The sequence below is a fragment of the Lepisosteus platostomus genome, chromosome 22 (assembly GCF_059453375.1).
Source record: "Lepisosteus platostomus isolate fLepPlt1 chromosome 22, fLepPlt1.hap1, whole genome shotgun sequence".
Taxonomy (NCBI): Eukaryota; Metazoa; Chordata; class Actinopteri; order Semionotiformes; family Lepisosteidae; genus Lepisosteus; species Lepisosteus platostomus.
In genome coordinates, this window is record NC_142632.1 from 7018877 (window position 1) to 7035615 (window position 16739).

General features: G+C 49.5%; 6 non-coding genes and 2 pseudogenes across 6 annotated transcripts; 2 read left to right on the forward strand and 6 right to left on the reverse strand.

The window, feature by feature from the left end:
* Nucleotides 1–2216: 2216 nt before the first annotated feature.
* On the reverse strand, nt 2217–2335 carry LOC148643293 (5S ribosomal RNA). The gene has a single exon (XR_015929166.1). It is a non-coding gene; the product is annotated as a 5S ribosomal RNA (ribosomal RNA).
* A 1471-nt stretch (nt 2336–3806) lies between these two features.
* LOC148643294 (5S ribosomal RNA) lies at nt 3807–3925 on the reverse strand. The gene has a single exon (XR_015929153.1). It is a non-coding gene; the product is annotated as a 5S ribosomal RNA (ribosomal RNA).
* Nucleotides 3926–4905: 980 nt separating this feature from the next.
* On the forward strand, nt 4906–5069 carry LOC148643295 (U1 spliceosomal RNA). The gene has a single exon (XR_015929333.1). It is a non-coding gene; the product is annotated as a U1 spliceosomal RNA (small nuclear RNA).
* A 4947-nt stretch (nt 5070–10016) lies between these two features.
* On the reverse strand, nt 10017–10087 carry trnag-gcc (transfer RNA glycine (anticodon GCC)). Its single transcript has one exon. It is a non-coding gene; the product is annotated as a tRNA-Gly (tRNA).
* A 1695-nt stretch (nt 10088–11782) lies between these two features.
* trnas-uga (transfer RNA serine (anticodon UGA)) lies at nt 11783–11864 on the reverse strand. Its single transcript has one exon. It is a non-coding gene; the product is annotated as a tRNA-Ser (tRNA).
* A 658-nt stretch (nt 11865–12522) lies between these two features.
* Nucleotides 12523–12686, reverse strand: LOC148643298 (U1 spliceosomal RNA). Its single transcript, XR_015929300.1, has one exon. It is a non-coding gene; the product is annotated as a U1 spliceosomal RNA (small nuclear RNA).
* A 1781-nt stretch (nt 12687–14467) lies between these two features.
* LOC148643299 (5S ribosomal RNA) lies at nt 14468–14586 on the forward strand (annotated as a pseudogene).
* Nucleotides 14587–15223: 637 nt separating this feature from the next.
* Nucleotides 15224–15360, reverse strand: LOC148643300 (U1 spliceosomal RNA; annotated as a pseudogene).
* Between the last annotated feature and the right edge of the window lie 1379 nt (nt 15361–16739).

The following is a 16739-nucleotide window of genomic DNA, read 5'->3' on the forward strand; positions in this document are numbered from 1 at the left end:
TGCTGTGATCAGTTCTACTTGGCTTCCTCTGCAAAAATTAACAAATCTAAGAGTGAGATTTTTTATCAGAACTGGAGGGAGCCAAAAGAAGGACATGATCTCAGGCTGCAAGAGAAGAGAATTAAGGTCCTGGGGGTGTATTTTGGAGAAGAGATGGGAACAGTAAATTGGCAGAACAAATTGCCAATCTTAAACAAAAAACTGATGCAATGGAAGGACCGAGACCTCACCATGACAGGGAAGCTGCTGGTCATCAAAGCCGAGCTCTTGCCTGTCTTGATTTTTCTGGCTTCTACCTTCCCAATCCCACACCGTGTTGCGGCGGTGCTGAGGAGATTGATGTTTCAATTTCTATGGGGTGGGAAGCAGGAAAGACTCAGAAGGGAAATAATGTACAGGCCGCTACCCTCAGGGGGGAAGTCTGTCCCAGATATTGCTACGAAGCTGCTGTGCATTTTCCTGGCCTCTGTGCTGAGAGGCTTTGCAACAGCACCTGCAGCGCGTACCTGGACTTATTTTTCCAGGCTCTGGGTAGGTAGGGAGGTGTTCAGAGTGTGGGGTGTCAGACCCAAGCTGGATGTCCCACTCTCTGACACATGCCCTGCAATTTATGGGACAGTTAAAAGTTTTCTAAGATCTCACCCAATTGGCCATATTCCCCTCCGAGATGTCAGCGTCCAAAAACTGGAAGATTTCGTTGCACCCCAGAATAATAGGCAGACGCCTGTGGGCATTTTAACATCAGCCCAAACAAGGAAGGTGTGGAAACACACATCCTCTAAGTTTCTGTGCAACATTCACAGAGATTTAGCCTGGAGTGTCGTCCACCAGTGCTTACCGGTACGAACTTTCTTGTACCGTAGGGGCCTCACCCCCAGCCCTCGCTGCGTTAGGGTGGACTGCGGCGAGGAGGAGACTGTGACCCATCTCCTGTGGTCCTGTTTTTTTGCTAAGGCCTTCTGGGCACAGTTTGAAGATTGGTTGCAGGCTCTCTCGCCCCAATTTACCCTGACCGCTGCTTTCGTCATATACGGCATCTCTCCTGTCAAACTTCCTCCTGACGTGTTTGACAGGATCTGGGCCGTGGTGAACAGTGGGAAAGACGCCCTGTGGAGACTGAGGAACATGGGGCTGTTCAAAGGCATCGAGGTCCCAGTCAAGGCAGCAGGTAGCCTGGCCCTGTTCATCACCCGAGAGAACTATTACCTCAGAGATCTGTGGAGAGAAGGGAGGGAGGAAGCAGAAAATCTGTGGGAAATAGAGAGCATAGGTCAATATCTCAAGAGACTGTGAAAAACATTATCATGTTTAAGTAAAGAATGTGATTTGCACCAGAAAAAAAGAAATTGTTACTATGTAACTGTTGCCGTGTCAAAATGTAATGAGATGTGATCATATATACTGTTTTAAGTATGTATATTAATGTAAAGCTTTCTGATTTGTGATGTCCTGTATTTTATTGTGAAAAGAAAATAAAGTTCTTAAAAATCGAAAAATCGAAATCAGTTCACCCAGGGCGAGGCTCGGCCATTGCACTCCGGCTGTGCTGACCCCTGCGAATTCCCCAAATGTGGGAATCTCGACTGCATAATTTCTGGTAGTGGGGGACTGCGTTAGGACACCACGAGCTGCGTGGCTGCGGAAGGATCCCGGTTCGACAGGAGTGGACGCCGCTGCTGGTTCTCGCTGGCTTTTAGTTAGGGGTCCGGAGAAGCATCTCAAGCTAGTTCCACTACTCCTTCCGGACGTTCATTCCCTTTTCAAAGTCAGTCGTTTTGCTGTAGTCTGCGTTCTTTAGGCTGATTATCGAGGTTAGCCTTTATTTGGTCATGGGGGGCCTCGGTACTGTATGCTGAGTCTAAAGACAGTTTCACCCGTTTTCTGATTGCTCGGTTCTGTCCCAGTGCAGACATGTCAAACAGTGAATGGCTGTACCTCTATTGTATCCGTGCTCAATGAATGAAATCGGTAACAAATGAATATATGTCTAGTTATACGAAAAACGAGTGGTTTATCGACTCATCTTCATTTGCAGATTTAGAGGCAGCTTCGATATTCGTTTAACAGACTGGTTTTTTTTTTTAATATGGGTCACACACATGCCACAGCAACAAAACATCTCTAGAGATGAGGCTATAGATCACCTTTCCATCCTGCAGGTTTTCCTCCCAAAGCCTACGGCACCAACGGCGACCCCTGCTGGCCGGGAGAGCAAAAGCTTACAGCACCTGGTATTCCCAGGCAGTCTCCCATCCAAGTACTAACCAGGCCCAACCCTGCTTAGCTTCCAAGATCAGACGAGATCGGGCGTGTTCAGGGTGGTGTGGCCATAAGCGAAAGCCTTGGTGCTTGACTCGCTACTTGAAGCTGTGTGTGGCGGGGGCTCCGTGCCCCCCGAGCGGGACTGAAGGATCGTTCGTGTGCAACTCTTTGGAAAGGAGCTGCTTTCCAAATCGCATTGCGTGCCTGGATGTTGGCGAATGCGCTCCCTTGTGTTGGCTCGTCCCGCACTGGAGGAGGACAAACAATCTGCACGGAGGAGCACCAGGCAAGTCTTCACAAGACAAAAACCTCCAGTGCACAGCACTCTGGAAACATTTCGGGGCTTTCGCGTGTTTATTTCAGCACGTAAAGCGCACCGGTCCAACACGTCGGCCGGGCGCGCGGCGCCTCCGCCCTCTTGTGGCCTTGCGGCGTCAGAGCAAGAGGCTCCTTCTCGCTGCCCTTCCGCTGTGTTGCAGGGCCCCGAGAGGGAATCCGGACCGCGCACTTTGTGGGGGGCGGGGGACCGCGTTTGCGCTCTGCCCCCGGTCTCTTGCGCGAGTACTAAATCTCACGGACAGGGGGGCCTCGTCATTGATTGTTACAGGTGAGACGGGGATTAGGAGGAGACCCCGACTGATGGGTAAAGGGGAGCACTTACACCAGAGGGACACCCCCGGCGTCTCTTTTTGAGAGACGCCCTGGGGTTTCCTAATGGCCAAGGAGGGTTGGGACCTCGGTTTGACGCCTCCCCCGAAGGACGGCGCCTGTTTGTGCAGCAGAGTGTCGCCATCAGGAGGCTGGGGCGTAAGAGAGCCACACAGCCCGCAGGGTGAGCGCTCCCTACTGGTCCCAGTCACACCTCTTGCAGGAGCAGCAGCAACCGGAGCTTTTCCGGGGGGGAATCTCCCATCCCGGTGCCGGCCAGGCTCACACCTGCTGGGCTGCCCCGGGGGTGAGCCCAGTCGAGAGTCGCAGGGCCAGATCTAGCCACCGGGGAGAAACGATACAAGTGAAGGATTGCTCGGCTCTCGGCACTTGAAAAGACCGACAAATGTCTCGTTCCCGCCGGAGCTGAATGTACCCGCATGTGTGGTGTCGTCTTCTTCCCCCGCCCCGCTGTGTTTGCTGTATTGTCTCTGAAGCCGGCCCCCCCCGAGACGAGACGGGCTGTTCCTGTGCCCCAATTAACACTTTACAGGTGCCATTCCCCGGCATTGTGGCCATTGTCGGTGCTCACACGCGATAAGATAAGGCGGAGGAGAGCGGGGCATGCCCAGCGGCAGACATTCAAGGAGGGGGCAGTGCGAGGTGAGGTGAGGTGCGACACGCTGGAGCCCCGACGCAGCTAATGCGGAGCACTTGTTGGACTGGCATCGAAAGGACGTGTGCGCACGGTTTTTTTCTTTTGAATATGGGTCACACACATGCCACAGCAACAAAACATCTCTAGAGATGAGGCTATAGATCACCTTTCCATCCTGCAGGTTTTCCTCCCAAAGCCTACGGCACCAACGGCGACCCCTGCTGGCCGGGAGAGCAAAAGCTTACAGCACCTGGTATTCCCAGGCGGTCTCCCATCCAAGTACTAACCAGGCCCAACCCTGCTTAGCTTCCGAGGTCAGACGAGATCGGGAGTTTTCAGGGTGGTGTGGCCATAAGCGAAAGCCTTGGTGCTTGACTCGCTACTTGAAGCTGTGTGTGGCGGGGGCTCCGTGCCCCCCGAGCGGGACTGAAGGATCGTTCGTGTGCAACTCTTTGGAAAGGAGCTGCTTTCCAAATCGCATTGCGTGCCTGGATGTTGGCGAATGCGCTCCCTTGTGTTGGCTCGTCCCGCACTGGAGGAGGACAAACAATCTGCACGGAGGAGCACCAGGCAAGTCTTCACAAGACAAAAACCTCCAGTGCACAGCACTCTGGAAACATTTCGGGGCTTTCGCGTGTTTATTTCAGCACGTTACAGGTGCCATTCCCCGGCATTGTGGCCATTGTCGGTGCTCACACGCGATAAGATAAGGCGGAGGAGAGCGGGGCATGCCCAGCGGCAGACATTCAAGGAGGGGGCAGTGCGAGGTGAGGTGAGGTGCGACACGCCGGAGCCCCGACGCAGCTAATGCGGAGCACTTGTTGGACTGGCATCGAAAGGACGTGTGCGCACGGAGCGAGCCTTCCCTGCGGCGGAGCGCGGGAACTTTCTCCCCCCCTCCCGCTGCAGGAGTTGTGTGCACTGCAGCGGTGCCGAGAGAAAAGCAGAGAAGGCAGCAGGCTCTGGAGAGCAGGTATGAGACGGAGCCTTGTGGGCAGGCGAGCAGGCCTGTTTTTTGGAAATTGCTGAAAAGGTTTGTTCGGTGTGTGGCAGGCGCACGTCGCGAGCTTGCGTGGCGATCTGCCGGTCTGGAGTTATGCAAATGAGGCCGAATTGCATCCCGGGACATGCTGCGAATGCGCAACGGCGACTGCAGATGTGTAGGAAACGGCGCGCTCGTTTTCTCGTTTTGCCCACACTTTTGAGTGTTAGTGTGGCATGTGAGTGTGTGAAAGAGTGGGCCCAGCAGGAGGCGGTGGCGTGCGGGGCGAGGAGGTGGCCTAGGCTGCGCGATTTGTGCTGTGGGTGCGGCCCGCTTGCAGGGGCCTGTACAACTCATACTTACCTGGCAGGGGAGATACCTTGATCAAGAAGGAGGATCACCCAGGGCGAGGCTCGACCATTGCACTCCGGCTGTGCTGACCCCTGCGAATTCCCCAAATGTGGGAATCTCGACTGCATAATTTCTGGTAGTGGGGGACTGCGTTCGCGCTCTCCCCTGATGTGCTTGGTCCAAAATCAGATACGGGAGGGTTAGGACACCACGAGCTGCGTGGCTGTGGAAGGATCCCGGTTCGACAGGAGTGGACGCCGCTGCTGGTTCTCGCTGGCTTTTAGTTAGGGGTCCGGAGAAGCATCTCAAGCTAGTTCCACTACTCCTTCCGGACGTTCATTCCCTTTTCAAAGTCAGTCGTTTTGCTGTAGTCTGCGTTCTTTAGGCTGATTATCGAGGTTAGCCTTTATTTTGGACCAAGCACATCAGCGCAAGGTGTTTAAAGACAGATTTGGTCACGGTGATATCATGGTAGAAAGAAACGAGCTTGTTACGTCTCAACAGAAACGCTCTTTAGCTCTTTCAGCTTTATGCAGAGAACAGCGTCTGTCGAGATTACTTTTGTGTCAGCGCGAAACGCCGTGTGCTGTCAGTATGATTTCATATTGCTCGTAGCGGCGCCTGGCTTTTGTCTGTCAAACGTTAGGTTGCACTTCTTCATGCTGCATCGTCGGCATGAGTGGAGAATTTTAAACGTCTGTACTTACTGCGCCCCATAAGAAATCGTTTGTCCCCATTCAAAAGAGATTGTGCGATGTCCTGCAGCGTTCGCAAAGCAAACCTTTGACAGTTTGAAAAGAGGAATTTATTCTGCTTCCTGTGCGTGCAGTAGTTACAAAGTTGAACGTCTTTACACGATCTGCTGCAGTTTTCAGTGGGTGGGCTTTGTCAAATGGCTTGAAAAAACGCACTGTGTTTCGGCTCGGGAAACATCATGAGCAGTGTCCTGCATGTTTTCTGTGTATAGCTGTCTTTTAACGCATACAGAATTCATTCGAAATCATTGATTTCTCCAATTAACAAGGTTCCCTTTTTGAGCCTGCCAGAAGCATTCTTTCAATGTAACAGATTTACTCCGGGGAAGGGCAGCATGACATTGAGAGTAGCTCAAGCTTTCAGCACCTTTATCTGACTGCATGTATGCAGACACTGCTCAGAATCCCCTGTAAGATTCTCCTTCAATTCCGTTTTGCAGTGCTTTAGCTCTTTCAAAAGGCTTCGCTTTGCTAGTCACAATCCAAGGCTCATGACAGCATTTGAAAACATTCGCAACTGCGTTGGCTGGGAATCGAACCTGGGTTAACTGCTTTGAAGGCAGCTATGCGCAACACTGGCTCGCTCCAGAATAAATCTCACGTCGAGGGCATATTTTTTTCCATTTTACCGTGAGTCGGGCTCAGCTGCACAGAGGAGAGAGCAGAGCAATGAGGTCACGGGGACAGGGGAGTCACACGCTGGCGGTTTGAACACGCGGAAGATCACTGAGGGATCCACAGTATATGGACCCTCCGTGCGCCATCAGTCCGCACTCCGGACTCTGAATCCTGCCATCCGAGTTAAGATCTCGGCGGAACCTGAGGCGCAGTTCCTTCTTAAAACGTAATCTGGTGAGCATTTCTAGAATCGTACTTGTATAGATGCAGCCTTTAATGTGTTGCTAGGTTAAAATTGATGACTTCTTGTATTTCAGTAGGCAACTGCCCTCTTGATTTCGGATTTAATTTCTTTATTACAGGGGCGCTTTTATGATGACAGAGTCATGTTCAGGTACTTTGCTTGATGGAGGAAGCTCATTTCGGACTCTGTGATCTGCTCACCTGGAAAGGTCTGCTATACTACTACAAGAGAGAAGTAGAGTCTGGAAGAAGGGACAATTTTATGATGCTTTGGAAGATAATGTTTTTTTTTCTTATACTGAAAATGAAAGGTAGTTGTTTCTATATGGACTCAGTCTTTGGAATTTGTATATATATATTTCAGTGATCCCTCAGCCATTCCTTCTGTATTGTAATTCAATTTCTCTTTTAAAATTCCTTCCCCACTTCTAGGACCTGCAGTTGCTGAACTCCACAATGGCTTCTTTTGGAAAGTCTGTGACTGAGACCAAGTAAGTGTTCACTTTTTTATGAAACCATTATTTATTTAGGAGCAATGAGCAATTCTTATATAAATGCAATAAAATCATTATGCTCAAACTATGAGAGAGAAAATTAAGGATAATTTAAGAAATCAGTCTTAGCTTGTTTCTATACACAGATGGTATTATTTATTTTCAAAGGAAACCCGCGAGGATTCCCCTGGTGTGCAAGATGTGCCTGAATACTCTTGATCAGCTTCCTGCTCACTTGAAGAGGGCGTGTATGAAGCACGCCACGGCAGAAAAGATCAGGATGGCCTCTCAACAGGCGAGGGAGGACATGATGAATCACTTGAAGAACGGGGTCATCGTGGATTACCACAGAATAGAGATCGTGCCTGGTGAGGCAAACAGGATAGTGGTTGTAAGACTGCTAGAGTCCTTGGGCCTTTTTGTACATGGGAAGCCTGAAGACACATTGGCAAGGTGAGATATTTTTAATCTGTAAGGCTTCTGTAGTTTCTTTTTGAAATCATTGTTACAACATATTATGTAAAAAAGAATGTTGAAAAGAATCTACCTGCATTCCAGCGGCCCTGAGCAAGAGGCCGCTGTCCAGGAGGAAGAGATGCCAGAGGCTGCTCTAGAAACTGAAACAGAAGCGGATAAGGAAGGGGAAGATGTGAGCTCTGAAGAACTCTATCAGCAGTAAGACTTTTTATTTTTCAGATGTATCTATTTTTTACTAAAATTCTAATTTGTCTTATAGGTATAAAATGTTTAAACTGGTGTTTTATATCCTTACAGGCCCTGAGTAGTTAAAAAGTATCAGCAGGCCGGAAGAGAGTGGCCCAAGCTGGACTCTATAGAAAGCACTCCCTGGATGCTCCTCTCCTGATTGGATTCAAACAGTACCTTACCAAGGATCTGGGAGTGGCAAATTATTCTCAGGAGGTATTTATTTTTTAAAGGCATTTAAAATTAAGCAATGGTATCTTCATTGTAAATGTTTTTATTTCTTAGCTTAAAATTCACCCATGTGAAATGATGTCAGCCATAAACATCATGACTCTATATTTCCTACCTGAATCTATTCTACTTAAATTATTACATTATACACAATTTGAGTTCATTTTAAAAAGTAAAAGGTAACGAAAGGAATGCATTTTCATAAGAAAGATAATACCGATATGCATGTGATAATCTTCCTTATATCATGTAGTGCATCATTTGGACACTTTGTGGGCTTCAAATACAAAGAAAATCATGTTCTATGGTACAAGATAAATACAAAACTTAAGCTTTTATTTTAATTCGATTTCTTTATAAAGCATAAGCAATCATTTATTACATCGCTTCTTGAATTAAATCTTTTGACAAGAGGTAAGACTTCTGTTACATTTAAACCCATGTTTAGCTGTGTTTTTTAGATTTAACTGAACCAATTTCTGTGTGTGATAATGTCCTTGAATTCTGACAACATCACACTAAATTACATGATATAAAACAGCTAATGTTTCTAGAGATAAAGTTTCTGAGATGCTTCTAATTACTTTTTATTACCAGGGACAGTTTAATTCACCTTGTACAGTACTGTAAGACCAAGATGCTTTTTTTAAAAGTTATTTAACATTTTATAGAACTTTGTCTACTATGGCAACATGATGTGCTTGGTGAAACTTGGAAAAATACTGCTTGGCCACTTATCTTAAGATAAAGATAGGATAAAGGTTTATCTTTTGCACCTACCTGACCCCCAGGGAAGGCCAATGCTTTCTAAGTTGATGGTTCCCTACAGTAGACTGTACTTTAATTTCAAAGGTAATGTATATTGACCCAAATCAGTTTTGGAATCCAATCTACTGACGAGATGGAGCACATCCTTTTTTCAGGATTTTAGCATCATACGTTTGGTATATTTAGTCCCTAATGCTGAAAGAAATGATCATAGAACATTTGGACACTTTGTGGGCTTGAAATACAAAGCAAATCATGTTCTATGGTACAAGATAAATACAAAACGTAAGCTTTTATTTTAACTAGATTTGTTTATAAAGCATAAGCAATCATTTATTACATTAATATATGTGAAAATAACATTTTAGCATCATATGTTTAGTATATTTAGTCCCTAATGCCGAAAGAAATTATCATTTGTTTAACATGCACGGGTCTGTCTCAAAGGATGCAGTACTCCTGAAGGGTCTCAAACCCTACATTTCGGATGCCTAGCTGTATCCCTCACATGTGGCACCTCAGAATGACTTCAAACCTTACCTGTGGTGTATTCAGTCCCTATTGCTCAATGCACGGTGTACATACTGCATACATGTGTCTTGAGAATGAGGAATGGGCCCCTGAGACAGTCATTTGCCTGTTTCACAAACAGGGACCTGGACCTAGACCTGGCCCGTACAGGGCTCAAACCCGCAACCTTGGCGTTATTAGCACCACGCTCTAACCAACTGAGCTAACCGGCCTCACGACAGTGCTCCTCTCTGTGCTGCAAAAAATCAAACTCAGGGAATTTCTTTTGTCCTCCTTTGAATAGAAAGCCGTGTAATTCAGTGTACGGGCTTTCTCGTGCAGTTTCATGGTTCTTGTAACCCAAATCCTACACTGGCCTGAAGTGCCCCCCCATTTCACAGCATTTTTCAGCTGATTTAAAATGTACCTAAAGGAGAAGCATTATTGAAGACCATCAATTACCAAGAGCTTTTGTCAAAGGTTTTGGTGGTCATTTTGAATGACCACAGAGCGCAGTGACCTCGGTTTTACATCTCATCCAAAAGACAGCGCCCTTTTACAACACAGCATCTCCGTCACTATACTGGGGCATTGGGACCCGCACAGACCTCAGGGTGAGCGCCCCCCCCGCCGGCACCATTAACACCGCTTCCAGCTGGAAGCTTTGTTTTTCCCTGTAGCTCATCCTCATCCAGGTACTGACCTGGCTCACACCTGCTTAGCTTCAGTGGGTTTTCAGTTGCGAGTTGCAAGGGGATGCAAGTGATGGAGCCGCTCGCTGCAAAAGCCACTGCATTGGCCGGGATTCGAACCCGAGCCTCCCGCGTGGCAGGCGAGAATTCTACCACTGAACCACCAATGCTCAGTGCCTGGGCCTTCAAAAAAGACGCTTTTTTGGTGTTCTGTGCAAAACACGTCGACATCTGCTTCCAGCTGCAAAATGCCATTTGCGGACGCTGAAGAACTTATTTCCAAGGCAGCGGATACAAGCGATTGGGCGTTTTAAAACCACCAGGAACAGCAAAGAGGCGCGCTTCTTTGCTTGTGCCGAAACACACCGACTGAAGGCGGACAACGTAGTCGGCAGGATTGGAACCTGTGCGGGGAGACCCCAATGGATTTCTAGTCCATCGCCTTAACCACTCAGCCACGACTACAGCAAGCCCCACCCCCGCTGCGTTCTTGCTACAATCTTACCTGGATCGCGAGGCGCCGGCGGAAGCCTATTTCAAAGTCGTTCTCCGTTTCAAAAAAACATTTCCAAAATACAAGCCTTGCAGACAGACACGCCTCAGAGGACTTAAGGGTGGCTTCATGTCGGAATGATAAAGTCTCCCCGTCCGGACATGAAAATGCCACTTTGTTACACACAAAAAAAGAATCAACAACAGAGAAATGCCCACAAGCATTTGAAAAGCCGCACCACGTCGCACTTGAAATAGCTCTTACATTAGTGGTAGACACAGGAATCGCCTTTTTATTTACGCTCTTACCAACGCGATGGAAAGCAAAACAAAGCAAAGCAGAGCGAAACAAAACGAACAAACGAAAACCCTCACGTCCTGCACTTGCATATAACGCCGTTACGTGCCCAAGCGGTATTGTACGTCATCCTAGCACTGCACCCCAGGTCGTACGGTATATGGGAACGAGCACACGCCAGGAATCGTCTCGAATCACTCCCTACAGCTGTAAGGCGCCTTGAAGTGTGCACCCCCAACATTCTTCTTTGCGCATCTGTGAAAGGTAAACTCTTGAGCAAACTCTGAACCAGCTCTAAGGAAACTAATCCGATTAGACGTTACTTTGACTCATCTTCTTACGCTCAGTGCCGGATTGCTCAAACTCCAGCTAGGGTTAGGGTTAGCATTCCCACGCTACTTAGACACTTTGTTTACGCTCAGTGCTGGATTTTGGGAACTTCAGGACGAGTAGGAATTTTCTCCTATCTGTCCATTCTGTTTTGTTTTGGAGACTCTTGGCTGCCTATGTTGTTCAGTGCAGCGTGAAGGAAACATTTTCCAAAACTGTGTCAGCTCAAAAGTTGTAAGAAAACCTCTCCAGGTGCTTTAACTCTCTTCATTTTTGTCATTTAATGTGACACTCGATGTATAACTGGAGCCTCACATATGCAAATGGTGAGGCTCCAGTTCGACACCCAGTTCCACACCACTTTACAGTATATGACAAAAGCATGGCAGACTGTGCCGGACCAGCTGGTAACTTCCGCTAATTTTGACCATATTAAACATTGGAAATCTTCCCACTTGCATTTGTGACACTTGATTTTGGCTCCACCTAAGACACTCTTAAATCTTCAAACACTTTTCTCTTCTCTCGCAACACACTTGTCTGTCGGCACTATGTGGCAGCGTTGCATGACAACCCATCTCACCACAGAAAGGAACCTAACAGCTTTGGTAAGAGAGTAGAATTACCTGAAGAACTGCTTTCCATGGATGCAGGACCAAGCGATGTAGCATTTTTATAGTACCAGGAAAGGAGAAGCGGCACTTCGCCTTTGCCGCACAGGCACAAGGTGACGTGCGGCAGACGCCGTAGTCGGCAGGATTCGAACCTGAGCGGGGAGTCCCCAATGGATTTCAAGTCCATCGCCTCAACTACTCGGCCACGACTACAGAGGCCACGACTACAGAGCTTTTGCTCTCCCGGCCAGCAGGGGTCGCCGTTGGTGCCGTAGGCTTTGGGAGGAAAACCTGTTAGATGGAAAGGTAATCTATAGCCTCATCTCTAGAGATGTTTTGTTGCTGTGGCATGTGTGTGACCCATATTCAAAAGAAAAAAACCCGTCTGTAAAACAAATATCGAAGCTGCCTCTAAATCTGCAAATGAAGATGAGTCGATAAACCACTCGTTTTTCGTATAACTAGACATATATTCATTTGTTACCGATTTCATTCATTGAGCACGGATACAATAGAGGTACAGCCATTCACTGTTTGACATGTCTGCACTGGGACAGAACCGAGCAATCAGAAAACGGGTGAAACTGTCTTTAGACTCAGCATACAGTACCGAGGCCCCCCATGACCAAATAAAGGCTAACCTCGATAATCAGCCTAAAGAACGCAGACTACAGCAAAACGACTGACTTTGAAAAGGGAATGAACATCCGGAAGGAGTAGTGGAACTAGCTTGAGATGCTTCTCCGGACCCCTAACTAAAAGCCAGCGAGAACCAGCAGCGGCGTCCACTCCTTTCGAAACGGGATCCTTCTGCAGCCACGCAGCTCGTGGTGTCCTAACCCTCCCGTATCTGATTTTGGACCAAGCACATCAGGGGAGAGCGCAAACGCAGTCCCCCACTACCAGAAATTATGCAGTTGAGATTCCCACATTTGGGGAATTCGCAGGGGTCAGCACAGCCGGAGTGCAATGGCCGAGCCTCGCCCTGGGTGAACCTCCTTCTTGATCAAGGTATCTCCCCTGCCAGGTAAGTATGAGTTGTACAGGCCCCTGCAAGCGGCCCGCACCCACAGCACAAATCGCGCAGCCTAGGCCACCTCCTCGCCCCGCACGCCACCGCCTCCTGCTGGGCCCACTCTTTCACACACTCACACGCCACACTAACACTCAAAAGTGTGGGCAAAACGAGAAAACGAGCGCGCCGTTTCCTACACATCTGCAGTCGCCGTTGCGCATTCGCAGCATGTCCTGGGATGCAATTCGGCCTCATTTGCATAACTCCAGACCAGCAGATCGCCACGCAAGCTCGCGACGTGCGCCTGCCACACACCGAACAAACCTTTTCAGCAATTTCCAAAAAACGGGCTTGCTCGCCTGCCCACAAGGCTCCGTCTCTTACCTGCTCTCCAGAGCCTGCTACCTTCTGTGCTTTTCTCTCGGCACCGCTGCAGTGCACACAACTCCTGCAGCGGGAGGGGGGGAGAAAGTTCTCGCGCTCCGCCGCAGGGAAGGCTCGCTCCGTGCGCACACGTCCTTTCGATGCCAGTCCAACAAGTGCTCCGCATTAGCTGCGTCGGGGCTCCGGCGTGTCGCACCTCACCTCACCTCGCACTGCCCCCTCCTTGAATGTCTGCCGCTGGGCATGCCCCGCTCTCCTCCGCCTTATCTTATCGCGTGTGAGCACCGACAATGGCCACAATGCCGGGGAATGGCACCTGTAAAGTGTTAATTGGGGCACAGGAACAGCCCGTCTCGTCTCGGGGGGCCGGCTTCAGAGACAATACAGCAAACACAGCGGGGCGGGGGAAGAAGACGACACCACACATGCGGGTACATTCAGCTCCGGCGGGAACGAGACATTTGTCGGTCTTTTCAAGTGCCGAGAGCCGAGCAATCCTTCACTTGTATCGTTTCTCCCCGGTGGCTAGATCTGGCCCTGCGACTCTCGACTGGGCTCACCCCCGGGGCAGCCCAGCAGGTGTGAGCCTGGCCGGCACCCGGATGGGAGATTCCCCCCCGGAAAAGCTCCGGTTGCTGCTGCTCCTGCAAGAGGTGTGACTGGGACCAGTAGGGAGCGCTCACCCTGCGGGCTGTGTGGCTCTCTTACGCCCCAGCCTCCTGATGGCGACACTCTGCTGCACAAACAGGCGCCGTCCTTCGGGGGAGGCGTCAAACCGAGGTTCTGACCCTCCTTGGCCATTAGGAAACCCCAGGGCGTCTCTCAAAAAGACGCCGGGGGTGTCCCTCTGGTGTTAGTGCTCCCCTTTACCCATCAGTCGGGGTCTCCTCCTAATCCCCGTCTCACCTGTAACAATCAATGACGAGGCCCCCCTGTCCGTGAGATTTAGTACTTGCGCAAGAGACCGGGGGCAGAGCGCGAACGTGGTCCCCCGCCCCCCACAAAGTGCGCGCTCCGGGTTCCCTCTCGGGGCCCTGCAACACAGCGGAAGGGCAGCGAGAAGGAGCCTCTTGCTCTGACGCCGCAAGGCCACAAGAGGGCGGAGACGCCGCGCGCCCGGCCGACGTGTTGGACCGGTGCGCTTTACGTGCTGAAATAAACACGCGAAAACCCCGAAATGTTTTCAGAGTGCTGTGCACTGGAGGTTTTTGTCTGGTGAAGACTTGCCTGGTGCTCCTCCAGTGCGGGACGAGCCAACACAAGGGAACGCATTCGCCAACATCCAGGCACGCAATGCGATTTGGAAAGCAGCTCCTTTCCAAAGAGTTGCACACGAACGATCCTTCAGTCCCGCTCGGGGGGCACGGAACCCCCACCACACACAGCTTCAAGTAGCGAGTCAGGCGCCGGGGCTTTCGCTTACGGCCACACCACCCTAAACACGCCCGATCTCGTCTGATCTCGGAAGCTAAGCAGCGTCGGCCCTGGTCAGTACTTGGATGGGAGACTGCCTGGGAATACCAGGTGCTTTAAGCTTTTGCTCTCCCGGCCAGCAGGGGTCGCTGTTGGTGCCGTAGGCTTTGGGAGGAAAACCTGCAGGATGGAAAGGTGATCTATAGCCTCATCTCCAGAGATGTTTTGTTGCTGTGGCATGTGTGTGACCCATATTCAAAAAAAAAAAACCCGTCTGTAATACGAATATCGAAGCTGCCTCTAAATCTGCAAATGAAGATGAGTCGATAAACCACTCGTTTTTCGTATAACTAGACATATATTCATTTGTTACCGATTTCATTCATTGAGCACGGATACAATAGAGGTACAGCCATTCACTGTTTGACATGTCTGCACTGGTACAGAACCCAGCAATCAGAAAACGGGTGAAACTGTCTTTAGACTCAGCATACAGTACCGAGGCCCCCCATGACCAAATAAAGGCTAACCTCGATAATCAGCCTAAAGAACGCAGACTACAGCAAAACGACTGACTTTGAAAAGGGAATGAACGTCCAGAAGGAGTAGTGGAACTAGCTTGAGATGCTTCTCCGGACCCCTAACTAAAAGCCAGCGAGAACCAGCAGCGGCGTCCACTCCTGTCGAACCGGGATCCTTCCGCAGCCACGCAGCTCGTGGTGTCCTAACCCTCCCGTATCTGATTTTGGACCAAGCACATCAGGGGAGAGCGCGAACGCAGTCCCCCACTACCAGAAATTATGCAGTCGAGATTCCCACATTTGGGGAATTCGCAGGGGTCAGCACAGCCGGAGTGCAATGGCCAAGCCTCGCCCTGGGTGAACCGATTTTGATTTTTTTATTTTTAAGAACTTTATTTTCTTTTCACAATAAAATACAGGACATCACAAATCAGAAAGCTTTACATTAATATACATACTTAAAACAGTATATATGATCACATCTCATTACATTTTGACACGGTAACAGTTACATAGTAACAATTTCTTTTTTTCTGGTGCAAATCACATTCTTTACTTAAACATGATAATGTTTTTCACAGTCTCTTGAGATATTGACCTATGCTCTCTATTTCCCACAGATTTTCTGCTTCCTCCCTCCCTTCTCTCCACAGATCTCTGAGGTAATAGTTCTCTCGGGTGATGAACAGGGCCAGGCTACCTGCTGCCTTGACTGGGACCTCTATGCCTTTGAATCATCGGAGGGGAATATGGCCAATTGGGTGAGATCTTAGAAAACTTTTAACTGTCCCATAAATTGCAGGGCATTTGTCAGAGAGTGGGACGTCCAGCTTGGGTCTGACACCCCACACTCTGAACACCTCCCTACCTACCCAGAGCCTGGAAAAATAAGTCCAGGTACGCGCTGCAGGTGCTGTTGCAAAGCCTCTCAGCACAGAGGCCAGGAAAATGCACAGCAGCTTCGTAGCAATATCTGGGACAGACTTCCCCCCTGAGGGTAGCGGCCTGTACATTATTTCCCTTCTGAGTCTTTCCTGCTTCCCACCCCATAGAAATTGAAACATCAATCTCCTCAGCACCGCCGCAACACGGTGTGGGATTGGGAAGGTAGAAGCCAGAAAATTCAAGACAGGCAAGAGCTCGGCTTTGATGACCAGCACCTTCCCTGTCATGGTGAGGTCTCGGTCCTTCCATTGCATCAGTTTTTTGTTTAAGATTGGCAATTTGTTCTGCCAATTTACTGTTCCCATTGTTCACAAACTCCGCCACGTCGGTGCGATTCCCAGCGGGACTTGAACATAACCCCCCCGTGGGGCCACAGCGCCCCCGTGTGGCCGAGAGGACCACCACCCTCAGGGCTGAGCTTTTACTGCCGTGTCCCGCTTTTACTCTGGCGATGAAGGAGGGAATCAAGGAGGAGAATTAATATTGTGATCCACCAGTCCTTCACAGGATACCAGTCCATCACAGGACACACACACACCCTTGACAGGACACCAGTCCTTCACAGGATACAAGTCCATCACAGTACACACACACACCCTGGACACCAGTCCATCACAGGACACACACACACTCACACACCCTGGACAGGACAGCAGTCCATCACAGGACACACACACTCACAAACCCTGGACAGGACACCAGTCCATCACAGGATGTTCAGTGCCTCTCTCTAATAAAGTAGAAACAAGACATTAAACTCCGTTCAAAATGGGAGAAATCACCAGGACACCATACACCTTGCTCCGGACG